At 43.2% G+C, this 24,638-nt stretch overlaps 25 non-coding genes across 25 annotated transcripts; all 25 read right to left on the bottom strand.

Moving 5' to 3' along the window:
• Positions 1-554: 554 nt before the first annotated feature.
• Positions 555-637, bottom strand: TRNAL-AAG (transfer RNA leucine (anticodon AAG)). Its single transcript has one exon. It is a non-coding gene; the product is annotated as a tRNA-Leu (tRNA).
• A 186-nt stretch (positions 638-823) lies between these two features.
• TRNAL-CAG (transfer RNA leucine (anticodon CAG)) lies at positions 824-906 on the bottom strand. The gene has a single exon. It is a non-coding gene; the product is annotated as a tRNA-Leu (tRNA).
• Positions 907-2,645: 1,739 nt separating this feature from the next.
• Positions 2,646-2,728, bottom strand: TRNAL-AAG (transfer RNA leucine (anticodon AAG)). Its single transcript has one exon. It is a non-coding gene; the product is annotated as a tRNA-Leu (tRNA).
• A 186-nt stretch (positions 2,729-2,914) lies between these two features.
• TRNAL-CAG (transfer RNA leucine (anticodon CAG)) lies at positions 2,915-2,997 on the bottom strand. Its single transcript has one exon. It is a non-coding gene; the product is annotated as a tRNA-Leu (tRNA).
• A 2,008-nt stretch (positions 2,998-5,005) lies between these two features.
• TRNAL-CAG (transfer RNA leucine (anticodon CAG)) lies at positions 5,006-5,088 on the bottom strand. Its single transcript has one exon. It is a non-coding gene; the product is annotated as a tRNA-Leu (tRNA).
• Positions 5,089-5,720: 632 nt separating this feature from the next.
• TRNAL-UAG (transfer RNA leucine (anticodon UAG)) lies at positions 5,721-5,803 on the bottom strand. The gene has a single exon. It is a non-coding gene; the product is annotated as a tRNA-Leu (tRNA).
• Positions 5,804-7,096: 1,293 nt separating this feature from the next.
• Positions 7,097-7,179, bottom strand: TRNAL-CAG (transfer RNA leucine (anticodon CAG)). Its single transcript has one exon. It is a non-coding gene; the product is annotated as a tRNA-Leu (tRNA).
• A 632-nt stretch (positions 7,180-7,811) lies between these two features.
• TRNAL-UAG (transfer RNA leucine (anticodon UAG)) lies at positions 7,812-7,894 on the bottom strand. The gene has a single exon. It is a non-coding gene; the product is annotated as a tRNA-Leu (tRNA).
• A 1,024-nt stretch (positions 7,895-8,918) lies between these two features.
• Positions 8,919-9,001, bottom strand: TRNAL-AAG (transfer RNA leucine (anticodon AAG)). Its single transcript has one exon. It is a non-coding gene; the product is annotated as a tRNA-Leu (tRNA).
• A 186-nt stretch (positions 9,002-9,187) lies between these two features.
• Positions 9,188-9,270, bottom strand: TRNAL-CAG (transfer RNA leucine (anticodon CAG)). The gene has a single exon. It is a non-coding gene; the product is annotated as a tRNA-Leu (tRNA).
• A 1,739-nt stretch (positions 9,271-11,009) lies between these two features.
• TRNAL-AAG (transfer RNA leucine (anticodon AAG)) lies at positions 11,010-11,092 on the bottom strand. The gene has a single exon. It is a non-coding gene; the product is annotated as a tRNA-Leu (tRNA).
• Positions 11,093-11,278: 186 nt separating this feature from the next.
• On the bottom strand, positions 11,279-11,361 carry TRNAL-CAG (transfer RNA leucine (anticodon CAG)). The gene has a single exon. It is a non-coding gene; the product is annotated as a tRNA-Leu (tRNA).
• A 1,398-nt stretch (positions 11,362-12,759) lies between these two features.
• Positions 12,760-12,842, bottom strand: TRNAL-CAG (transfer RNA leucine (anticodon CAG)). Its single transcript has one exon. It is a non-coding gene; the product is annotated as a tRNA-Leu (tRNA).
• Positions 12,843-13,474: 632 nt separating this feature from the next.
• TRNAL-UAG (transfer RNA leucine (anticodon UAG)) lies at positions 13,475-13,557 on the bottom strand. Its single transcript has one exon. It is a non-coding gene; the product is annotated as a tRNA-Leu (tRNA).
• A 1,024-nt stretch (positions 13,558-14,581) lies between these two features.
• TRNAL-AAG (transfer RNA leucine (anticodon AAG)) lies at positions 14,582-14,664 on the bottom strand. Its single transcript has one exon. It is a non-coding gene; the product is annotated as a tRNA-Leu (tRNA).
• A 186-nt stretch (positions 14,665-14,850) lies between these two features.
• TRNAL-CAG (transfer RNA leucine (anticodon CAG)) lies at positions 14,851-14,933 on the bottom strand. Its single transcript has one exon. It is a non-coding gene; the product is annotated as a tRNA-Leu (tRNA).
• Positions 14,934-16,672: 1,739 nt separating this feature from the next.
• Positions 16,673-16,755, bottom strand: TRNAL-AAG (transfer RNA leucine (anticodon AAG)). The gene has a single exon. It is a non-coding gene; the product is annotated as a tRNA-Leu (tRNA).
• Positions 16,756-18,422: 1,667 nt separating this feature from the next.
• Positions 18,423-18,505, bottom strand: TRNAL-CAG (transfer RNA leucine (anticodon CAG)). The gene has a single exon. It is a non-coding gene; the product is annotated as a tRNA-Leu (tRNA).
• A 632-nt stretch (positions 18,506-19,137) lies between these two features.
• TRNAL-UAG (transfer RNA leucine (anticodon UAG)) lies at positions 19,138-19,220 on the bottom strand. The gene has a single exon. It is a non-coding gene; the product is annotated as a tRNA-Leu (tRNA).
• Positions 19,221-20,228: 1,008 nt separating this feature from the next.
• Positions 20,229-20,311, bottom strand: TRNAL-AAG (transfer RNA leucine (anticodon AAG)). The gene has a single exon. It is a non-coding gene; the product is annotated as a tRNA-Leu (tRNA).
• A 186-nt stretch (positions 20,312-20,497) lies between these two features.
• TRNAL-CAG (transfer RNA leucine (anticodon CAG)) lies at positions 20,498-20,580 on the bottom strand. Its single transcript has one exon. It is a non-coding gene; the product is annotated as a tRNA-Leu (tRNA).
• A 632-nt stretch (positions 20,581-21,212) lies between these two features.
• Positions 21,213-21,295, bottom strand: TRNAL-UAG (transfer RNA leucine (anticodon UAG)). Its single transcript has one exon. It is a non-coding gene; the product is annotated as a tRNA-Leu (tRNA).
• Positions 21,296-22,319: 1,024 nt separating this feature from the next.
• On the bottom strand, positions 22,320-22,402 carry TRNAL-AAG (transfer RNA leucine (anticodon AAG)). Its single transcript has one exon. It is a non-coding gene; the product is annotated as a tRNA-Leu (tRNA).
• A 186-nt stretch (positions 22,403-22,588) lies between these two features.
• Positions 22,589-22,671, bottom strand: TRNAL-CAG (transfer RNA leucine (anticodon CAG)). The gene has a single exon. It is a non-coding gene; the product is annotated as a tRNA-Leu (tRNA).
• Positions 22,672-23,303: 632 nt separating this feature from the next.
• TRNAL-UAG (transfer RNA leucine (anticodon UAG)) lies at positions 23,304-23,386 on the bottom strand. Its single transcript has one exon. It is a non-coding gene; the product is annotated as a tRNA-Leu (tRNA).
• Positions 23,387-24,638: the final 1,252 nt, after the last annotated feature.

Below are 24,638 nucleotides of genomic sequence, written 5' to 3' on the forward strand. Positions count from 1 at the left end.
ACTTGCTGAGGCGTGAAATTCTGCATACCAACTTTGCACAGAAGGTATGTTTGTGGTTGTTTGGGGATGGGTGGGAGGTCAAGAGCAGGGAAAAGCAGGTCTCCTTCACTACTAGACTCCTCTTCTATGCCTCCCTGCCGTTCACTCACTCTGTCTTTGTTTCATTCTCTCCTTCCACAACACTCCTTCTCACTCACTCGCTCTATCACTTGTATTTTTGCCCTTGCTCTGCATTCTATAGTGGAAACATCTCTTGAATGATGCATCTGAAAATGACGTGACATAAAATTTAAAACCTCCTTATTGGAAACCTAAAACATCACAAGACTTAATGTAACCCATTTCTTTCATAAAAAAGATTTTTAAAGTACCCCACAAAACAAATATAAAACACCACGAGTGCTAGAAGAATATTACATTAACGTTAAAGATAGAATAGGGCAAATGCATTTGCAGTTGAAACTGAAGTTTGGTACTTATTCAGATATTATTTACATTGCCAATTTTTAGCTGAGATTCTAAAGGAACTGAGAGAGAAAATGGAATTCAAGTTTTGTCAGAAGTGGGATTCGAACCCACGCCTCCAGGAGAGACTGCGGCCTTAACGCAGCGCCTTAGACCACTCGGCCATCCTGACCCCATGCTGCTTTTTCATCTAAAGGGTGAGAAAGATATTAGGAACCAAAAAATGCACAGAGCTGAGGCCAATAGTGGCTAGAGCAAGAAAAAAACTCACTGCACTCTTCCAAGAAGACAATCCTATAAGCCACTGCGAGGGAAATGATCATATTTCTCAAGAAAATAATTAGAGTAAACACAGGACTGTCAGAAGTGGGATTTGAACCCACGCCTCCAGAGGAGACTGCGACCTGAACGCAGCGCCTTAGACCACTCGGCCATCCTGACTTGCTTTCCCAGCATCTTCCAGAGGCCAGACAGCCATGCAGGTGAGGTACTGAAAAGGAATGCCCTCAATTTATTTATCCTATTATATGCACTTCCAACAGATCTTTGAACAATCTGTACAGAGCAGGACCTGAAGAGAACTCTTTAGAACTTTGAGGCGAACAAAGAGAAAGTGCTATTCACCAGCCACTTGAACGGCTCAAAGCTGCTTTGAAATTGAGACAATAGCCACCTCTTGGCTGGCTAAAGCAATTTCAACAAGGGATCTCAAAGTCACAACATAGGGTGGAGTATGCAAATTTAAGCAGCCCCTGATCAAAGCCCTAAGGAAATTGCTGTAAGTGTGCTGGAGTCCAGTTGTCTACCAGATGCATGCCATTCTTCCAAATTTGCAGGGCCCGTCTGGCCAGGGCATACAAGAGCATGACTCTTCCAGATGACCTCTTACATGGGTCCTATGCTCATTTGGTAAGGATTGCGCTTTGTCAGCAAGACGTTATAGAACCTAAATATATGAGAAACCCCATCTCTCTTGACAAGAGGAGAACGGAATAACGTGCCAGGTGAAGACCAACAGATGCAACTTCCATCAGATGTTAACCTGATAAAGGAGATTAAATCTCCAAAAGGAATGTCAGAAGTGGAATTCGAACCCACGCCTCCAAAGGAGACTGTGGCCTAAACACAGCACCTTAGACCTCTCGGCCATCCTGACAGTATAGGCTTTTAAGAAATGAATAAAAGTTACTCAGAAACGTCTACCTCCATGCAAGCCTGAAATAATTTAAACATTCAAACACAAGGTGCAACTTTATGCACAGGACAATAAACACAGAAGAACACATACGAAAGCACTTCATTTCACAGGTATACAGTTTTCATGCTTTTAGAACACCACATACCTCTCACCAGCTATTTAGGGTCCTGTATCCGACTCACAACATTTCCTTGCCTGCAACCTCTCTCTCTACACAAACAACTACAGCACAGGAAGTAGGAAGGCAATAGGTGGGGCAGTTTATGCAAATTTATGCTGCCAATGTGCCTTGCAGATTCATGCAGGATTTCTAGATCCTTGCTGGATACAAGAGAGTAGGCCTTGTTCCAGATAAACTATCCCTAGCAGGGAAAGTCTGAGCACAGGCACTCTTTTGCTCTTTAGCCCCTGGCCTGGGACTCACCCTCACTTGCTGAGGCGTGAAATTCTGCATACCAACTTTGCACAGAAGGTATGTTTGTGGTTGTTTGGGGATGGGTGGGAGGTCAAGAGCAGGGAAAAGCAGGTCTCCTTCACTACTAGACTCCTCTTCTATGCCTCCCTGCCATTCACTCACTCTGTCTTTGTTTCATTCTCTCCTTCCACAACACTCCTTCTCACTCACTCGCTCTATCACTTGTATTTTTGCCCTTGCTCTGCATTTTATAGTGGAAACATCTCTTGAATGAAGCATCTGAAAATGACGTGACATAAAATTTAAAACCTCCTTATTGGAAACCTAAAACATCACAAGACTTAATGTAACCCATTTCTTTCATAAAAAAGATTTTTAAAGTACCCCACAAAAGAAATATAAAACACCACGAGTGCTAGAAGAATATTACATTAACGTTAAAGATAGAATAGGGCAAATGCATTTGCAGTTGAAACTGAAGTTTGGTACTTATTCAGATATTATTTACATTGCCAATTTTTAGCTGAGATTCTAAAGGAACTGAGAGAGAAAATGGAATTCAAGTATTGTCAGAAGTGGGATTCGAACCCACGCCTCCAGGAGAGACTGCGGCCTTAACGCAGCGCCTTAGACCACTCGGCCATCCTGACCCCATGCTGCTTTTTCATCTAAAGGGTGAGAAAGATATTAGGAACCAAAAAATGCACAGAGCTTAGGCCAATAGTGGCTAGAGCAAGAAAAAAACTCACTGCACTCTTCCAAGAAGACAATCCTATAAGCCACTGCGAGGGAAATGATCATATTTCTCAAGAAAAAAATTAGAGTAAACACAGGACTGTCAGAAGTGGGATTTGAACCCACGCCTCCAGAGGAGACTGCGACCTGAACGCAGCGCCTTAGACCACTCGGCCATCCTGACTTGCTTTCCCAGCATCTTCCAGAGGCCAGACAGCCATGCAGGTGAGGTACTGAAAAGGAATGCCCTCAATTTATTTATCCTATTATAAGCACTTCCAACAGATCTTTGAACAATCTGTACAGAGCAGGACCTATGGAGAACTCTTTAGAACTTTGAGGCGAACAAAGAGAAAGTGCTATTCACCAGCCACTTGAACGGCTCAAAGCTGCTTTGAAATTGAGACAATAGCCACCTCTTGGCTGGCTAAAGCAATTTCAACAAGGGATCTCAAAGTCACAACATAGGGTGGAGTATGCAAATTTAAGCAGCCCCTGATCAAAGCCCTAAGGAAATTGCTGTAAGTGTGCTGGAGTCCAGTTGTCTACCAGATGCATGGCATTCTTCCAAATTTGCAGGGCCCGTCTGGCCAGTGCATACAAGAGCATGACTATTCCAGATGACCTCTTACATGGGTCCTATGCTCATTTGGTAAGGATTGCGCTTTGTTAGCAAGACGTTATAGAACCTAAATATATGAGAAACCCCATCTCTCTTGACAAGAGGAGAACGGAATAACGTGCCAAGTGAAGACCAACAGATGCAACTTCCATCAGATGTTAACCTGATAAAGGAGATTAAATCTCCAAAAGGCATGTCAGAAGTGGGATTCGAACCCACGCCTCCAAAGGAGACTGTGGCCTACACACAGCGCCTTAGACCTCTCGGCCATCCTGACAGTATAGGCTTTTAAGAAATGAATAAAAGTTACTCAGAAACGTCTACCTCCATGCAAGCCTGAAATAATTTAAACCTTCAAACACAAGGTGCAACTTTATGCACAGGACAATAAACACAGAAGAACACATACGAAAGCACTTTATTTCACAGGTATACAGTTTTCATGCTTTTAGAACACCACATACCTCTCACCAGCTATTTAGGGTCCTGTATCCGACTCACAACATTTCCTTGCCTGCGACCTCTCTCTCTACACAAACAACTACAGCACAGGAAGTAGGAAGGCAATAGGTGGGGCAGTTTATGCAAATTTATGCTGCCAATGTGCCTTGCAGATTCATGCAGGATTTCTAGAACCTTGCTGGATACAAGAGAGTAGGCCTTGTTCCAGATAAACTATCCCTAGCAGGGAAAGTCTGAGCACAGGCACTCTTTTGCTCTTTAGCCCCTGGCCTGGGACTCACCCTCACTTGCTGAGGCGTGAAATTCTGCATACCAACTTTGCACAGAAGGTATGTTTGTGGTTGTTTGGGGATGGGTGGGAGGTCAAGAGCAGGGAAAAGCAGGTCTCCTTCACTACTAGACTCCTCTTCTATGCCTCCCTGCCGTTCACTCACTCTGTCTTTGTTTCATTCTCTCCTTCCACAACACTCCTTCTCACTCACTCGCTCTATCACTTGTATTTTTGCCCTTGCTCTGCATTCTATAGTGGAAACATCTCTTGAATGAAGCATCTGAAAATGACGTGACATAAAATTTAAAACCTCCTTATTGGAAACCTAAAACATCACAAGACTTAATGTAACCCATTTCTTTCATAAAAAAGATTTTTAAAGTACCCCACAAAACAAATATAAAACACCACGAGTGCTAGAAGAATATTACATTAACGTTAAAGATAGAATAGGGCAAATGCATTTGCAGTTGAAACTGAAGTTTGGTACTTATTCAGATATTATTTACATTGCCAATTTTTAGCTGAGATTCTAAAGGAACTGAGAGAGAAAATGGAATTCAAGTTTTGTCAGAAGTGGGATTCGAACCCACGCCTCCAGGAGAGACTGCGGCCTTAATGCAGCACCTTAGACCACTCGGCCATCCTGACCCCATGCTGCATTTTCATCTAAAGGGTGAGAAAGATATTAGGAACCAAAAAATGCACAGAGCTTAGGCCAATAGTGGCTAGAGCAAGAAAAAAACTCACTGCACTCTTCCAAGAAGACAATCCTATAAGCCACTGCGAGGGAAATGATCATATTTCTCAAGAAAAAAATTAGAGTAAACAGAGGACTGTCAGAAGTGGGATTTGAACCCACGCCTCCAGAGGAGACTGCGACCTGAACGCAGCGCCTTAGACCACTCGGCCATCCTGACTTGCTTTCCCAGCATCTTCCAGAGGCCAGACAGCAATGCAGGTGAGGTACTGAAAAGGAATGCCCTCAATTTATTTATCCTATTATATGCACTTCCAACAGATCTTTGAACAATCTGTACAGAGCAGGACCTATGGAGAACTCTTTAGAACTTTGAGGCGAACAAAGAGAAAGTGCTATTCACCAGCCACTTGAACGGCTCAAAGCTGCTTTGAAATTGAGACAATAGCCACCTCTTGGCTGGCTAAAGCAATTTCAACAAGGGATCTCAAAGTCACAACATAGGGTGGAGTATGCAAATTTAAGCAGCCCCTGATCAAAGCCCTAAGGAAATTGCTGTAAGTGTGCTGGAGTCCAGTTGTCTACCAGATGCATGGCATTCTTCCAAATTTGCAGGGCCCGTCTGGCCAGGGCATACAAGAGCATGACTCTTCCAGATGACCTCTTACATGGGTCCTCTGCTCATTTGGTAAGGATTGCGCTTTGTCAGCAAGACGTTATAGAACCTAAATATATGAGAAACCCCATCTCTCTTGACAAGAGGAGAACGGAATAACGTGCCAAGTGAAGACCAACAGATGCAACTTCCATCAGATGTTAACCTGATAAAGGAGATTAAATCTCCAAAAGGCATGTCAGAAGTGGGATTCGAACCCACGCCTCCAAAGGAGACTGTGGCCTAAACACAGCGCCTTAGACCTCTCGGCCATCCTGACAGTATAGGCTTTTAAGAAATGAATAAAAGTTACTCAGAAACGTCTACCTCCATGCAAGCCTGAAATAATTTAAACCTTCAAACACAAGGTGCAACTTTATGCACAGGACAATAAACACAGAAGAACACATACGAAAGCACTTTATTTCACAGGTATACAGTTTTCATGCTTTTAGAACACCACATACCTCTCACCAGCTATTTAGGGTCCTGTATCCGACTCACAACATTTCCTTGCCTGCGACCTCTCTCTCTACACAAACAACTACAGCACAGGAAGTAGGAAGGCAATAGGTGGGGCAGTTTATGCAAATTTATGCTGCCAATGTGCCTTGCAGATTCATGCAGGATTTCTAGAACCTTGCTGGATACAAGAGAGTAGGCCTTGTTCCAGATAAACTATCCCTAGCAGGGAAAGTCTGAGCACAGGCACTCTTTTGCTCTTTAGCCCCTGGCCTGGGACTCACCCTCACTTGCTGAGGCGTGAAATTCTGCATACCAACTTTGCACAGAAGGTATGTTTGTGGTTGTTTGGGGATGGGTGGGAGGTCAAGAGCAGGGAAAAGCAGGTCTCCTTCACTACTAGACTCCTCTTCTATGCCTCCCTGCCGTTCACTCACTCTGTCTTTGTTTCATTCTCTCCTTCCACAACACTCCTTCTCACTCACTCGCTCTATCACTTGTATTTTTGCCCTTGCTCTGCATTCTATAGTGGAAACATCTCTTGAATGAAGCATCTGAAAATGACGTGACATAAAATTTAAAACCTCTTTATTGGAAACCTAAAACATCACAAGACTTAATGTAACCCATTTCTTTCATAAAAAAGATTTTTAAAGTACCCCACAAAACAAATATAAAACACCACGAGTGCTAGAAGAATATTACATTAACGTTAAAGATAGAATAGGGCAAATGCATTTGCAGTTGAAACTGAAGTTTGGTACTTATTCAGATATTATTTACATTGCCAATTTTTAGCTGAGATTCTAAAGGAACTGAGAGAGAAAATGGAATTCAAGTTTTGTCAGAAGTGGGATTCAAACCCACGCCTCCAGGAGAGACTGCGGCCTTAACGCAGCGCCTTAGACCACTCGGCCATCCTTTCCCCATGCTGCATTTTCATCTAAAGGGTGAGAAAGATATTAGGAACCAAAAAATGCACAGAGCTTAGGCCAATAGTGGCTAGAGCAAGAAAAAAACTCACTGCACTCTTCCAAGAAGACAATCCTATAAGCCACTGCGAGGGAAATGATCATATTTCTCAAGAAAAAAATTAGAGTAAACACAGGACTGTCAGAAGTGGGATTTGAACCCACGCCTCCAGAGGAGACTGCGACCTGAACGCAGCGCCTTAGACCACTCGGCCATCCTGACTTGCTTTCCCAGCATCATCCAGAGGCCAGACAGCCATGCAGGTGAGGTACTGAAAAGGAATGCCCTCAATTTATTTATCCTATTATATGCACTTCCAACAGATCTTTGAACAATCTGTACAGAGCAGGACCTATGGAGAACTCTTTAGAACTTTGAGGCAAACAAAGAGAAAGTGCTATTCACCAGCCACTTGAACGGCTCAAAGCTGCTTTGAAATTGAGACAATAGCCACCTCTTGGCTGGCTAAAGCAATTTCAACAAGGGATCTCAAAGTCACAACATAGGGTGGAGTATGCAAATTTAAGCAGCCCCTGATCAAAGCCCTGAGGAGATTGCTGTAAGTGTGCTGGAGTCCAGTTGTCTACCAGATGAATGGCATTCTTCCAAATTTGCAGGGCCCGTCTGGCCAGGGCATACAAGAGCATGACTCTTCCAGATGACCTCTTACATGGGTCCTATGCTCATTTGGTAAGGATTGCGCTTTGTCAGCAAGACGTTATAGAACCTAAATATATGAGAAACCCCATCTCTCTTGACAAGAGGAGAACGGAATAACGTGCCAAGTGAAGACCAACAGATGCAACTTCCATCAGATGTTAACCTGATAAAGGAGATTAAATCTCCAAAAGGCATGTCAGAAGTGGGATTCGAACCCACGCCTCCAAAGGAGACTGTGGCCTAAACACAGCGCCTTAGACCTCTCGGCCATCCTGACAGTATAGGCTTTTAATAAATGAATAAAAGTTACTCAGAAACGTCTACCTCCATGCAAGCCTGAAATAATTTAAACCTTCAAACACAAGGTGCAACTTTATGCACAGGACAATAAACACAGAAGAACACATACGAAAGCACTTTATTTCACAGGTATACAGTTTTCATGCTTTTAGAACACCACATACCTCTCACCAGCTATTTAGGGTCCTGTATCCGACTCACAACATTTCCTTGCCTGCGACCTCTCTCTCTACACAAACAACTACAGCACAGGAAGTAGGAAGGCAATAGGTGGGGCAGTTTATGCAAATTTATGCTGCCAATGTGCTTTGCAGATTCATGCAGGATTTCTAGATCCTTGCTGGATACAAGAGAGTAGGCCTTGTTCCAGATAAACTATCCCTAGCAGGGAAAGTCTGAGCACAGGCACTCTTTTGCTCTTTAGCCCCTGGCCTGGGACTCACCCTCACTTGCTGAGGCGTGAAATTCTGCATACCAACTTTGCACAGAAGGTATGTTTGTGGTTGTTTGGGGATGGGTGGGAGGTCAAGAGCAGGGAAAAGCAGGTCTCCTTCACTACTAGACTCCTCTTCTATGCCTCCCTGCCGTTCACTCACTCTGTCTTTGTTTCATTCTCTCCTTCCACAACACTCCTTCTCACTCACTCGCTCTATCACTTGTATTTTTGCCCTTGCTCTGCATTCTATAGTGGAAACATCTCTTGAATGAAGCATCTGAAAATGACGTGACATAAAATTTAAAACCTCCTTATTGGAAACCTAAAACATCACAAGACTTAATGTAACCCATTTCTTTCATAAAAAAGATTTTTAAAGTACCCCACAAAACAAATATAAAACACCACGAGTGCTAGAAGAATATTACATTAACGTTAAAGATAGAATAGGGCAAATGCATTTGCAGTTGAAACTGAAGTTTGGTACTTATTCAGATATTATTTACATTGCCAATTTTTAGCTGAGATTCTAAAGGAACTGAGAGAGAAAATGGAATTCAAGTTTTGTCAGAAGTGGGATTCGAACCCACGCCTCCACGAGAGACTGCGGCCTTAACGCAGCGCCTTAGACCACTCGGCCATCCTGACCCCATGCTGCTTTTTCATCTAAAGGGTGAGAAAGATATTAGGAACCAAAAAATGCACAGAGCTGAGGCCAATAGTGGCTAGAGCAAGAAAAAAACTCACTGCACTCTTCCAAGAAGACAATCCTATAAGCCACTGCGAGGGAAATGATCATATTTCTCAAGAAAATAATTAGAGTAAACACAGGACTGTCAGAAGTGGGATTTGAACCCACGCCTCCAGAGGAGACTGCGACCTGAACGCAGCGCCTTAGACCACTCGGCCATCCTGACTTTCTTTCCCAGCATCTTCCAGAGGCCAGACAGCCATGCAGGTGAGGTACTGAAAAGGAATGCCCTCAATTTATTTATCCTATTATATGCACTTCCAACAGATCTTTGAACAATCTGTACAGAGCAGGACCTATGGAGAACTCTTTAGAACTTTGAGGCGAACAAAGAGAAAGTGCTATTCACCAGCCACTTGAACGGCTCAAAGCTGCTTTGAAATTGAGACAATAGCCACCTCTTGGCTGGCTAAAGCAATTTCAACAAGGGATCTCAAAGTCACAACATAGGGTGGAGTATGCAAATTTAAGCAGCCCCTGATCAAAGCCCTAAGGAAATTGCTGTAAGTGTGCTGGAGTCCAGTTGTCTACCAGATGCATGGCATTCTTCCAAATTTGCAGGGCCCGTCTGGCCAGTGCATACAAGAGCATGACTCTTCCAGATGACCTCTTACATGGGTCCTATGCTCATTTGGTAAGGATTGCGCTTTGTCAGCAAGACGTTATAGAACCTAAATATATGAGAAACCCCATCTCTCTTGACAAGAGGAGAACGGAATAACGTGCCAAGTGAAGACCAACAGATGCAACTTCCATCAGATGTTAACCTGATAAAGGAGATTAAATCTCCAAAAGGCATATCAGAAGTGGGATTCGAACCCACGCCTCCAAAGCAGACTGTGGCCTAAACACAGCGCCTTAGACCTCTCGGCCATCCTGACAGTATAGGCTTTTAAGAAATGAATAAAAGTTACTCAGAAACGTCTACCTCCATGAAAGCCTGAAATAATTTAAACCTTCAAACACAAGGTGCAACTTTATGCACAGGACAATAAACACAGAAGAACACATACGAAAGCACTTTATTTCACAGGTATACAGTTTTCATGCTTTTAGAACACCACATACCTCTCACCAGCTATTTAGGGTCCTGTATCCGACTCACAACATTTCCTTGCCTGCGACCTATCTCTCTACACAAACAACTACAGCACAGGAAGTAGGAAGGCAATAGGTGGGGCAGTTTATGCAAATTTATGCTGCCAATGTGCCTTGCAGATTCATGCAGGATTTCTAGATCCTTGCTGGATACAAGAGAGTAGGCCTTGTTCCAGATAAACTATCCCTAGCAGGGAAAGTCTGAGCACAGGCACTCTTTTGCTCTTTAGCCCCTGGCCTGGGACTCACCCTCACTTGCTGAGGCATGAAATTCTGCATACCAACTTTGCACAGAAGGTATGTTTGTGGTTGTTTGGGGATGGGTGGGAGGTCAAGAGCAGGGAAAAGCAGGTCTCCTTCACTACTAGACTACTCTTCTATGCCTCCCTGCCGTTCACTCACTCTGTCTTTGTTTCATTCTCTCCTTCCACAACACTCCTTCTCACTCACTCGCTCTATCACTTGTATTTTTGCCCTTGCTCTGCATTCTATAGTGGAAACATCTCTTGAATGAAGCATCTGAAAATGACGTGACATAAAATTTAAAACCTCCTTATTGGAAACCTAAAACATCACAAGACTTAATGTAACCCATTTCTTTCATAAAAAAGATTTTTAAAGTACCCCACAAAACAAATATAAAACACCACGAGTGCTAGAAGAATATTACATTAACGTTAAAGATAGAATAGGTCAAATGCATTTGCAGTTGAAACTGAAGTTTGGTACTTATTCAGATATTATTTACATTGCCAATTTTTAGCTGAGATTCTAAAGGAACTGAGAGAGAAAATGGAATTCAAGTTTTGTCAGAAGTGGGATTCGAACCCACGCCTCCAGGAGAGACTGCGGCCTTAACGCAGCGCCTTAGACCACTCGGCCATCCTGACCCCATGCTGCATTTTCATCTAAAGGGTGAGAAAGATATTAGGAACCAAAAAATGCACAGAGCTTAGGCCAATAGTGGCTAGAGCAAGAAAAAAACTCACTGCACTCTTCCAAGAAGACAATCCTATAAGCCACTGCGAGGGAAATGATCATATTTCTCAAGAAAAAAATTATAGTAAACAGAGGACTGTCAGAAGTGGGATTTGAACCCACGCCTCCAGAGGAGACCGCGACCTGAACGCAACGCCTTAGACCACTCGGCCATCCTGACTTGTTTTCCCAGCATCTTCCAGAGGCCAGACAGCAATGCAGGTGAGGTACTGAAAAGGAATGCCCTCAATTTATTTATCCTATTATATGCACTTCCAACAGATCTTTGAACAATCTGTACAGAGCAGGACCTATGGAGAACTCTTTAGAACTTTGAGGCGAACAAAGAGAAAGTGCTATTCACCAGCCACAAGGTGCAACTTTATGCACAGGACAATAAACACAGAAGAACACATACGAAAGCACTTTATTTCACAGGTATACAGTTTTCATGCTTTTAGAACACCACATACCTCTCACCAGCTATTTAGGGTCCTGTATCCGACTCACAACATTTCCTTGCCTGCGACCTCTCTCTCTACACAAACAACTACAGCACAGGAAGTAGGAAGGCAATAGGTGGGGCAGTTTATGCAAATTTATGCTGCCAATGTGCCTTGCAGATTCATGCAGGATTTCTAGATCCTTGCTGGATACAAGAGAGTAGGCCTTGTTCCAGATAAACTATCCCTAGCAGGGAAAGTCTGAGCACAGGCACTCTTTTGCTCTTTAGCCCCTGGCCTGGGACTCACCCTCACTTGCTGAGGCGTGAAATTCTGCATACCAACTTTGCACAGAAGGTATGTTTGTGGTTGTTTGGGGATGGGTGGGAGGTCAAGAGCAGGGAAAAGCAGGTCTCCTTCACTACTAGACTCCTCTTCTATGCCTCCCTGCCATTCACTCACTCTGTCTTTGTTTCATTCTCTCCTTCCACAACACTCCTTCTCACTCACTCGCTCTATCACTTGTATTTTTGCCCTTGCTCTGCATTCTATAGTGGAAACATCTCTTGAATGAAGCATCTGAAAATGACGTGACATAAAATTTAAAACCTCCTTATTGGAAACCTAAAACATCACAAGACTTAATGTAACCCATTTCTTTCATAAAAAAGATTTTTAAAGTACCCCACAAAACAAATATAAAACACCACGAGTGCTAGAAGAATATTACATTAACGTTAAAGATAGAATAGGGCAAATGCATTTGCAGTTGAAACTGAAGTTTGGTACTTATTCAGATATTATTTACATTGCCAATTTTTAGCTGAGATTCTAAAGGAACTGAGAGAGAAAATGGAATTCAAGTTTTGTCAGAAGTGGGATTCGAACCTACGCCTCCAGGAGAGACTGCGGCCTTAACGCAGCGCCTTAGACCACTCGGCCATCCTGACCCCATGGTGCTTTTTCATCTAAAGGGAGAGAAAGATATTAGGAACCAAAAAATGCACAGAGCTTAGGCCAATAGTGGCTAGAGCAAGAAAAAAACTCACTGCACTCTTCCAAGAAGACAATCCTATAAGCCACTGCCAGGGAAATGATCATATTTCTCAAGAAAAAAATTAGAGTAAACACATGACTGTCAGAAGTGGGATTTGAACCCACGCCTCCAGAGGAGACTGCGACCTGAACGCAGCGCCTTAGACCACTCGGCCATCCTGACTTGCTTTCCCAGCATCTTCCAGAGGCCAGACAGCCATGCAGGTGAGGTACTGAAAAGGAATGCCCTCAATTTATTTATCCTATTATATGCACTTCCAACAGATCTTTGAACAATCTGTACAGAGCAGGACCTATGGAGAACTCTTTAGAACTTTGAGGCAAACAAAGAGAAAGTGCTATTCACCAGCCACTTGAACGGCTCAAAGCTGCTTTGAAATTGAGACAATAGCCACCTCTTGGCTGGCTAAAGCAATTTCAACAAGGGATCTCAAAGTCACAACATAGGGTGGAGTATGCAAATTTAAGCAGCCCCTGATCAAAGCCCTGAGGAAATTGCTGTAAGTGTGCTGGAGTCCAGTTGTCTACCAGATGAATGGCATTCTTCCAAATTTGCTGGGCCCGTCTGGCCAGGGCATACAAGAGCATGACTCTTCCAGATGACCTCTTACATGGGTCCTATGCTCATTTGGTAAGGATTGCGCTTTGTCAGCAAGACGTTATAGAACCTAAATATATGAGAAACCCCATCTCTCTTGACAAGAGGAGAACGGAATAACGTGCCAAGTGAAGACCAACAGATGCAACTTCCATCAGATGTTAACCTGATAAAGGAGATTAAATCTCCAAAAGGCATGTCAGAAGTGGGATTCGAACCCACGCCTCCAAAGGAGACTGTGGCCTAAACACAGCGCCTTAGACCTCTCGGCCATCCTGACAGTATATGCTTTTAAGAAATGAATAAAAGTTACTCAGAAACGTCTACCTCAATGCAAGCCTAAAATAATTTAAACCTTCAAACACAAGGTGCAACTTTATGCACAGGACAATAAACACAGAAGAACACATACGAAAGCACTTTATTTCACAGGTATACAGTTTTCATGCTTTTAGAACACCACATACCTCTCACCAGCTATTTAGGGTCCTGTATCCGACTCACAACATTTCCTTGCCTGCGACCTCACTCTCTACACAAACAACTACAGCACAGGAAGTAGGAAGGCAATAGGTGGGGCAGTTTATGCAAATTTATGCTGCCAATGTGCCTTGCAGATTCATGCAGGATTTCTAGATCCTTGCTGGATACAAGAGAGTAGGCCTTGTTCCAGATAAACTATCCCTAGCAGGGAAAGTCTGAGCACAGGCACTCTTTTGCTCTTTAGCCCCTGGCCTGGGACTCACCCTCACTTGCTGAGGCGTGAAATTCTGCATACCAACTTTGCACAGAAGGTATGTTTGTGGTTGTTTGGGGATGGGTGGGAGGTCAAGAGCAGGGAAAAGCAGGTCTCCTTCACTACTAGACTCCTCTTCTATGCCTCCCTGCCGTTCACTCACTCTGTCTTTGTTTCATTCTCTCCTTCCACAACACTCCTTCTCACTCACTCGCTCTATCACTTGTATTTTTGCCCTTGCTCTGCATTCTATAGTGGAAACATCTCTTGAATGAAGCATCTGAAAATGACGTGACATAAAATTTAAAACCTCCTTATTGGAAACCTAAAACATCACAAGACTTAATGTAACCCATTTCTTTCATAAAAAAGATTTTTAAAGTACCCCACAAAACAAATATAAAACACCACGAGTGCTAGAAGAATATTACATTAACGTTAAAGATAGAATAGGGCAAATGCATTTGCAGTTGAAACTGAAGTTTGGTACTTATTCAGATATTATTTACATTGCCAATTTTTAGCTGAGATTCTAAAGGAACTGAGAGAGAAAATGGAATTCAAGTTTTGTCAGAAGTGGGATTCGAACCCACGCCTCCACGAGAGACTGCGGCCTTAACGCAGCGCCTTAGACCACTCGGCCATCCTGACCCCATGCTGCTTTTTCATCTAAAGGGTGAGAAAGATATTAGGAACCAAAAAATGCACAGAGCTGAGGCCAATAGTGGCTAGAGCAAGAAAAAAACTCACTGCACTCTTCCAAGAAGACAATCCTATAAGCCACTGCGAGGGAAATGATCATATTTCTCAAGAAAATAATTAGAGTAAACACAGGACTGTCAGAAGTGGGATTTGAACCCACGCCTCCAGAGGAGACTGCGACCTGAACGCAGCGCCTTAGACCACTCGGCCATCCTGACTTTCTTTCCCAGCATCTTCCAGAGGCCAGACAGCCATGCAGGTGAGGTACTGAAAAGGAATGCCCTCAATTTATTTATCCTATTATATGCACTTCCAACAGATCTTTGAACAATCTGTACAGAGCAGGACCTATGGAGAACTCTTTAGAACTTTGAGGCGAACAAAGAGAAAGTGCTATTCACCAGCCACTTGAACGGCTCAAAGCTGCTTTGAAATTGAGACAATAGCCACCTCTTGGCTGGCTAAAGCAATTTCAACAAGGGATCTCAAAGTCACAACATAGGGTGGAGTATGCAAATTTAAGCAGCCCCTGATCAAAGCCCTAAGGAAATTGCTGTAAGTGTGCTGGAGTCCAGTTGTCTACCAGATGCATGGCATTCTTCCAAATTTGCAGGGCCCGTCTGGCCAGTGCATACAAGAGCATGACTCTTCCAGATGACCTCTTACATGGGTCCTATGCTCATTTGGTAAGGATTGCGCTTTGTCAGCAAGACGTTATAGAACCTAAATATATGAGAAACCCCATCTCTCTTGACAAGAGGAGAACGGAATAACGTGCCAAGTGAAGACCAACAGATGCAACTTCCATCAGATGTTAACCTGATAAAGGAGATTAAATCTCCAAAAGGCATATCAGAAGTGGGATTCGAACCCACGCCTCCAAAGCAGACTGTGGCCTAAACACAGCGCCTTAGACCTCTCGGCCATCCTGACAGTATAGGCTTTTAAGAAATGAATAAAAGTTACTCAGAAACGTCTACCTCCATGAAAGCCTGAAATAATTTAAACCTTCAAACACAAGGTGCAACTTTATGCACAGGACAATAAACACAGAAGAACACATACGAAAGCACTTTATTTCACAGGTATACAGTTTTCATGCTTTTAGAACACCACATACCTCTCACCAGCTATTTAGGGTCCTGTATCCGACTCACAACATTTCCTTGCCTGCGACCTATCTCTCTACACAAACAACTACAGCACAGGAAGTAGGAAGGCAATAGGTGGGGCAGTTTATGCAAATTTATGCTGCCAATGTGCCTTGCAGATTCATGCAGGATTTCTAGATCCTTGCTGGATACAAGAGAGTAGGCCTTGTTCCAGATAAACTATCCCTAGCAGGGAAAGTCTGAGCACAGGCACTCTTTTGCTCTTTAGCCCCTGGCCTGGGACTCACCCTCACTTGCTGAGGCATGAAATTCTGCATACCAACTTTGCACAGAAGGTATGTTTGTGGTTGTTTGGGGATGGGTGGGAGGTCAAGAGCAGGGAAAAGCAGGTCTCCTTCACTACTAGACTACTCTTCTATGCCTCCCTGCCGTTCACTCACTCTGTCTTTGTTTCATTCTCTCCTTCCACAACACTCCTTCTCACTCACTCGCTCTATCACTTGTATTTTTGCCCTTGCTCTGCATTCTATAGTGGAAACATCTCTTGAATGAAGCATCTGAAAATGACGTGACATAAAATTTAAAACCTCCTTATTGGAAACCTAAAACATCACAAGACTTAATGTAACCCATTTCTTTCATAAAAAAGATTTTTAAAGTACCCCACAAAACAAATATAAAACACCACGAGTGCTAGAAGAATATTACATTAACGTTAAAGATAGAATAGGTCAAATGCATTTGCAGTTGAAACTGAAGTTTGGTACTTATTCAGATATTATTTACATTGCCAATTTTTAGCTGAGATTCTAAAGGAACTGAGAGAGAAAATGGAATTCAAGTTTTGTCAGAAGTGGGATTCGAACCCACGCCTCCAGGAGAGACTGCGGCCTTAACGCAGCGCCTTAGACCACTCGGCCATCCTGACCCCATGCTGCATTTTCATCTAAAGGGTGAGAAAGATATTAGGAACCAAAAAATGCACAGAGCTTAGGCCAATAGTGGCTAGAGCAAGAAAAAAACTCACTGCACTCTTCCAAGAAGACAATCCTATAAGCCACTGCGAGGGAAATGATCATATTTCTCAAGAAAAAAATTATAGTAAACAGAGGACTGTCAGAAGTGGGATTTGAACCCACGCCTCCAGAGGAGACCGCGACCTGAACGCAACGCCTTAGACCACTCGGCCATCCTGACTTGTTTTCCCAGCATCTTCCAGAGGCCAGACAGCAATGCAGGTGAGGTACTGAAAAGGAATGCCCTCAATTTATTTATCCTATTATATGCACTTCCAACAGATCTTTGAACAATCTGTACAGAGCAGGACCTATGGAGAACTCTTTAGAACTTTGAGGCGAACAAAGAGAAAGTGCTATTCACCAGCCACAAGGTGCAACTTTATGCACAGGACAATAAACACAGAAGAACACATACGAAAGCACTTTATTTCACAGGTATACAGTTTTCATGCTTTTAGAACACCACATACCTCTCACCAGCTATTTAGGGTCCTGTATCCGACTCACAACATTTCCTTGCCTGCGACCTCTCTCTCTACACAAACAACTACAGCACAGGAAGTAGGAAGGCAATAGGTGGGGCAGTTTATGCAAATTTATGCTGCCAATGTGCCTTGCAGATTCATGCAGGATTTCTAGATCCTTGCTGGATACAAGAGAGTAGGCCTTGTTCCAGATAAACTATCCCTAGCAGGGAAAGTCTGAGCACAGGCACTCTTTTGCTCTTTAGCCCCTGGCCTGGGACTCACCCTCACTTGCTGAGGCGTGAAATTCTGCATACCAACTTTGCACAGAAGGTATGTTTGTGGTTGTTTGGGGATGGGTGGGAGGTCAAGAGCAGGGAAAAGCAGGTCTCCTTCACTACTAGACTCCTCTTCTATGCCTCCCTGCCATTCACTCACTCTGTCTTTGTTTCATTCTCTCCTTCCACAACACTCCTTCTCACTCACTCGCTCTATCACTTGTATTTTTGCCCTTGCTCTGCATTCTATAGTGGAAACATCTCTTGAATGAAGCATCTGAAAATGACGTGACATAAAATTTAAAACCTCCTTATTGGAAACCTAAAACATCACAAGACTTAATGTAACCCATTTCTTTCATAAAAAAGATTTTTAAAGTACCCCACAAAACAAATATAAAACACCACGAGTGCTAGAAGAATATTACATTAACGTTAAAGATAGAATAGGGCAAATGCATTTGCAGTTGAAACTGAAGTTTGGTACTTATTCAGATATTATTTACATTGCCAATTTTTAGCTGAGATTCTAAAGGAACTGAGAGAGAAAATGGAATTCAAGTTTTGTCAGAAGTGGGATTCGAACCTACGCCTCCAGGAGAGACTGCGGCCTTAACGCAGCGCCTTAGACCACTCGGCCATCCTGACCCCATGGTGCTTTTTCATCTAAAGGGAGAGAAAGATATTAGGAACCAAAAAATGCACAGAGCTTAGGCCAATAGTGGCTAGAGCAAGAAAAAAACTCACTGCACTCTTCCAAGAAGACAATCCTATAAGCCACTGCCAGGGAAATGATCATATTTCTCAAGAAAAAAATTAGAGTAAACACATGACTGTCAGAAGTGGGATTTGAACCCACGCCTCCAGAGGAGACTGCGACCTGAACGCAGCGCCTTAGACCACTCGGCCATCCTGACTTGCTTTCCCAGCATCTTCCAGAGGCCAGACAGCCATGCAGGTGAGGTACTGAAAAGGAATGCCCTCAATTTATTTATCCTATTATATGCACTTCCAACAGATCTTTGAACAATCTGTACAGAGCAGGACCTATGGAGAACTCTTTAGAACTTTGAGGCAAACAAAGAGAAAGTGCTATTCACCAGCCACTTGAACGGCTCAAAGCTGCTTTGAAATTGAGACAATAGCCACCTCTTGGCTGGCTAAAGCAATTTCAACAAGGGATCTCAAAGTCACAACATAGGGTGGAGTATGCAAATTTAAGCAGCCCCTGATCAAAGCCCTGAGGAAATTGCTGTAAGTGTGCTGGAGTCCAGTTGTCTACCAGATGAATGGCATTCTTCCAAATTTGCTGGGCCCGTCTGGCCAGGGCATACAAGAGCATGACTCTTCCAGATGACCTCTTACATGGGTCCTATGCTCATTTGGTAAGGATTGCGCTTTGTCAGCAAGACGTTATAGAACCTAAATATATGAGAAACCCCATCTCTCTTGACAAGAGGAGAACGGAATAACGTGCCAAGTGAAGACCAACAGATGCAACTTCCATCAGATGTTAACCTGATAAAGGAGATTAAATCTCCAAAAGGCATGTCAGAAGTGGGATTCGAACCCACGCCTCCAAAGGAGACTGTGGCCTAAACACAGCGCCTTAGACCTCTCGGCCATCCTGACAGTATATGCTTTTAAGAAATGAATAAAAGTTACTCAGAAACGTCTACCTCAATGCAAGCCTAAAATAATTTAAACCTTCAAACACAAGGTGCAACTTTATGCACAGGACAATAAACACAGAAGAACACATACGAAAGCACTTTATTTCACAGGTATACAGTTTTCATGCTTTTAGAACACCACATACCTCTCACCAGCTATTTAGGGTCCTGTATCCGACTCACAACATTTCCTTGCCTGCGACCTCACTCTCTACACAAACAACTACAGCACAGGAAGTAGGAAGGCAATAGGTGGGGCAGTTTATGCAAATTTATGCTGCCAATGTGCCTTGCAGATTCATGCAGGATTTCTAGATCCTTGCTGGATACAAGAGAGTAGGCCTTGTTCCAGATAAACTATCCCTAGCAGGGAAAGTCTGAGCACAGGCACTCTTTTGCTCTTTAGCCCCTGGCCTGGGACTCACCCTCACTTGCTGAGGCGTGAAATTCTGCATACCAACTTTGCACAGAAGGTATGTTTGTGGTTGTTTGGGGATGGGTGGGAGGTCAAGAGCAGGGAAAAGCAGGTCTCCTTCACTACTAGACTCCTCTTCTATGCCTCCCTGCCATTCACTCACTCTGTCTTTGTTTCATTCTCTCCTTCCACAACACGCTCTATCACTTGTATTTTTGCCCTTGCTCTGCATTCTATAGTGGAAACATCTCTTGAATGAAGCATCTGAAAATGACGTGACATAAAATTTAAAACCTCCTTATTGGAAACCTAAAACATCACAAGACTTAATGTAACCCATTTCTTTCATAAAAAAGATTTTTAAAGTACCCCACAAAACAAATATAAAACACCACGAGTGCTAGAAGAATATTACATTAACGTTAAAGATAGAATAGGGCAAATGCATTTGCAGTTGAAACTGAAGTTTGGTACTTATTCAGATATTATTTACATTGCCAATTTTTAGCTGAGATTCTAAAGGAACTGAGAGAGAAAATCGAATTCAAGTTTTGTCAGAAGTGGGATTCGAACCCACGCCTCCACGAGAGACTGCGGCCTTAACGCAGCGCCTTAGACCACTCGGCCATCCTGACCCCATGCTGCTTTTTCATCTAAAGGGTGAGAAAGATATTAGGAACCAAAAAATGCACAGAGCTGAGGCCAATAGTGGCTAGAGCAAGAAAAAAACTCACTGCACTCTTCCAAGAAGACAATCCTATAAGCCACTGCGAGGGAAATGATCATATTTCTCAAGAAAATAATTAGAGTAAACACAGGACTGTCAGAAGTGGGATTTGAACCCACGCCTCCAGAGGAGACTGCGACCTGAACGCAGCGCCTTAGACCACTCGGCCATCCTGACTTTCTTTCCCAGCATCTTCCAGAGGCCAGACAGCCATGCAGGTGAGGTACTGAAAAGGAATGCCCTCAATTTATTTATCCTATTATATGCACTTCCAACAGATCTTTGAACAATCTGTACAGAGCAGGACCTATGGAGAACTCTTTAGAACTTTGAGGCGAACAAAGAGAAAGTGCTATTCACCAGCCACTTGAACGGCTCAAAGCTGCTTTGAAATTGAGACAATAGCCACCTCTTGGCTGGCTAAAGCAATTTCAACAAGGGATCTCAAAGTCACAACATAGGGTGGAGTATGCAAATTTAAGCAGCCCCTGATCAAAGCCCTAAGGAAATTGCTGTAAGTGTGCTGGAGTCCAGTTGTCTACCAGATGCATGGCATTCTTCCAAATTTGCAGGGCCCGTCTGGCCAGTGCATACAAGAGCATGACTCTTCCAGATGACCTCTTACATGGGTCCTATGCTCATTTGGTAAGGATTGCGCTTTGTCAGCAAGACGTTATAGAACCTAAATATATGAGAAACCCCATCTCTCTTGACAAGAGGAGAACGGAATAACGTGCGAAGTGAAGACCAACAGATGCAACTTCCATCAGATGTTAACCTGATAAAGGAGATTAAATCTCCAAAAGGCATGTCAGAAGTGGGATTCGAACCCACGCCTCCAAAGGAGACCGTGGCCTAAACACAGCGCCTTAGACCTCTCGGCCACCCTGACAGTATAGGCTTTTAAGAAATGAATAAAAGTTACTCAGAAACGTCTACCTCCATGCAAGCCTGAAATAATTTAAACCTTCAAACACAAGGTGCAACTTTATGCACAGGACAATAAACACAGAAGAACACATACGAAAGCACTTTATTTCACAGGTATACAGTTTTCATGCTTTTAGAACACCACATACCTCTCACCAGCTATTTAGGGTCCTGTATCCGACTCACAACATTTCCTTGCCTGCGACCTATCTCTCTACACAAACAACTACAGCACAGGAAGTAGGAAGGCAATAGGTGGGGCAGTTTATGCAAATTTATGCTGCCAATGTGCCTTGCAGATTCATGCAGGATTTCTAGATCCTTGCTGGATACAAGAGAGTAGGCCTTGTTCCAGATAAACTATCCCTAGCAGGGAAAGTCTGAGCACAGGCACTCTTTTGCTCTTTAGCCCCTGGCCTGGGACTCACCCTCACTTGCTGAGGCATGAAATTCTGCATACCAACTTTGCACAGAAGGTATGTTTGTGGTTGTTTGGGGATGGGTGGGAGGTCAAGAGCAGGGAAAAGCAGGTCTCCTTCACTACTAGACTACTCTTCTATGCCTCCCTGCCGTTCACTCACTCTGTCTTTGTTTCATTCTCTCCTTCCACAACACTCCTTCTCACTCACTCGCTCTATCACTTGTATTTTTGCCCTTGCTCTACATTCTATAGTGGAAACATCTCTTGAATGAAGCATCTGAAAATGACGTGACATAAAATTTAAAACCTCCTTATTGGAAACCTAAAACATCACAAGACTTAATGTAACCCATTTCTTTCATAAAAAAGATTTTTAAAGTACCCCACAAAACAAATATAAAACACCACGAGTGCTAGAAGAATATTACATTAACGTTAAAGATAGAATAGGGCAAATGCATTTGCAGTTGAAACTGAAGTTTGGTACTTATTCAGATATTATTTACATTGCCAATTTTTAGCTGAGATTCTAAAGGAACTGAGAGAGAAAATGGAATTCAAGTTTTGTCAGAAGTGGGATTCGAACCCACGCCTCCAGGAGAGACTGCGGCCTTAACGCAGCGCCTTAGACCACTCTGCCATCCTGACCCCATGCTGCATTTTCATCTAAAGGGTGAGAAAGATATTAGGAACCAAAAAATGCACAGAGCTTAGGCCAATAGTGGCTAGAGCAAGAAAAAAACTCACTGCACTCTTCCAAGAAGACAATCCTATAAGCCACTGCGAGGGAAATGATCATATTTCTCAAGAAAAAAATTAGAGTAAACAGAGGACTGTCAGAAGTGGGATTTGAACCCACGCCTCCAGAGGAGACCGCGACCTGAACGCAGCGCCTTAGACCACTCGGCCATCCTGACTTGTTTTCCCAGCATCTTTCAGAGGCCAGACAGCAATGCAGGTGAGGTACTGAAAAGGAATGCCCTCAATTTATTTATCCTATTATATGCACTTCCAACAGATCTTTGAACAATCTGTACAGAGCAGGACCTATGGAGAACTCTTTAGAACTTTGAGGCGAACAAAGAGAAAGTGCTATTCACCAGCCACTTGAACGGCTCAAAGCTGCTTTGAAATTGAGACAATAGCCACCTCTTGGCTGGCTAAAGCAATTTCAACAAGGGATCTCAAAGTCACAACATAGGGTGGAGTATGCAAATTTAAGCAGCCCCTGATCAAAGCCCTGAGGAAATTGCTGTAAGTGTGCTGGAGTCCAGTTGTCTACCAGATGAATGGCATTCTTCCAAATTTGCTGGGCCCGTCTGGCCAGGGCATACAAGAGCATGACTCTTCCAGATGACCTCTTACATGGGTCCTATGCTCATTTGGTAAGGATTGCGCTTTGTCAGCAAGACGTTATAGAACCTAAATATATGAGAAACCCCATCTCTCTTGACAAGAGGAGAACGGAATAACGTGCCAAGTGAAGACCAACAGATGCAACTTCCATCAGATGTTAACCTGATAAAGGAGATTAAATCTCCAAAAGGCATGTCAGAAGTGGGATTCGAACCCACGCCTCCAAAGGAGACTGTGGCCTAAACACAGCGCCTTAGACCTCTCGGCCATCCTGACAGTATATGCTTTTAAGAAATGAATAAAAGTTACTCAGAAACGTCTACCTCAATGCAAGCCTGAAATAATTTAAACCTTCAAACACAAGGTGCAACTTTATGCACAGGACAATAAACACAGAAGAACACATACGAAAGCACTTTATTTCACAGGTATACAGTTTTCATGCTTTTAGAACACCACATACCTCTCACCAGCTAATTAGGGTCCTGTATCCGACTCACAACATTTCCTTGCCTGCGACCTCTCTCTCTACACAAACAACTACAGCACAGGAAGTAGGAAGGCAATAGGTGGGGCAGTTTATGCAAATTTATGCTGCCAATGTGCCTTGCAGATTCATGCAGGATTTCTAGATCCTTGCTGGATACAAGAGAGTAGGCCTTGTTCCAGATAAACTATCCCTAGCAGGGAAAGTCTGAGCACAGGCACTCTTTTGCTCTTTAGCCCCTGGCCTGGGACTCACCCTCACTTGCTGAGGCGTGAAATTCTGCATACCAACTTTGCACAGAAGGTATGTTTGTGGTTGTTTGGGGATGGGTGGGAGGTCAAGAGCAGGGAAAAGCAGGTCTCCTTCACTACTAGACTCCTCTTCTATGCCTCCCTGCCATTCACTCACTCTGTCTTTGTTTCATTCTCTCCTTCCACAACACTCCTTCTCACTCACTCGCTCTATCACTTGTATTTTTGCCCGTGCTCTGCATTCTATAGTGGAAACATCTCTTGAATGAAGCATCTGAAAATGACGTGACATAAAGTTTAAAACCTCCTTATTGTAAACCTAAAACATAATAAGACTTAATGTAACCCATTTCTTTCATAAAAAAGATTTTTAAAGTACCCCACAAAAGAAATATAAAACACCACGAGTGCTAGAAGAATATTACATTAACGTTAAAGATAGAATAGGGCAAATGCATTTGCAGTTGAAACTGAAGTTTGGTACTTATTCAGATATTATTTACATTGCCAATTTTTAGCTGAGATTCTAAAGGAACTGAGAGAGAAAATGGAATTGAAGTTTTGTCAGAAGTGGGATTCGAACCCACGCCTCCAGGAGAGACTGCGGCCTTAACGCAGCGCCTTAGACCACTCGGCCATCATGACCCCATGGTGCTTTTTCATCTAAAGGGTGAGAAAGATATTAGGAACCAAAAAATGCACAGAGCTTAGGCCAATAGTGGCTAGAGCAAGAAAAAAACTCACTGCACTCTTCCAAGAAGACAATCCTATAAGCCACTGCGAGGGAAAT

Source organism: Triturus cristatus, chromosome 6 (assembly GCF_964204655.1).
Source record: "Triturus cristatus chromosome 6, aTriCri1.1, whole genome shotgun sequence".
Taxonomy (NCBI): Eukaryota; Metazoa; Chordata; class Amphibia; order Caudata; family Salamandridae; genus Triturus; species Triturus cristatus.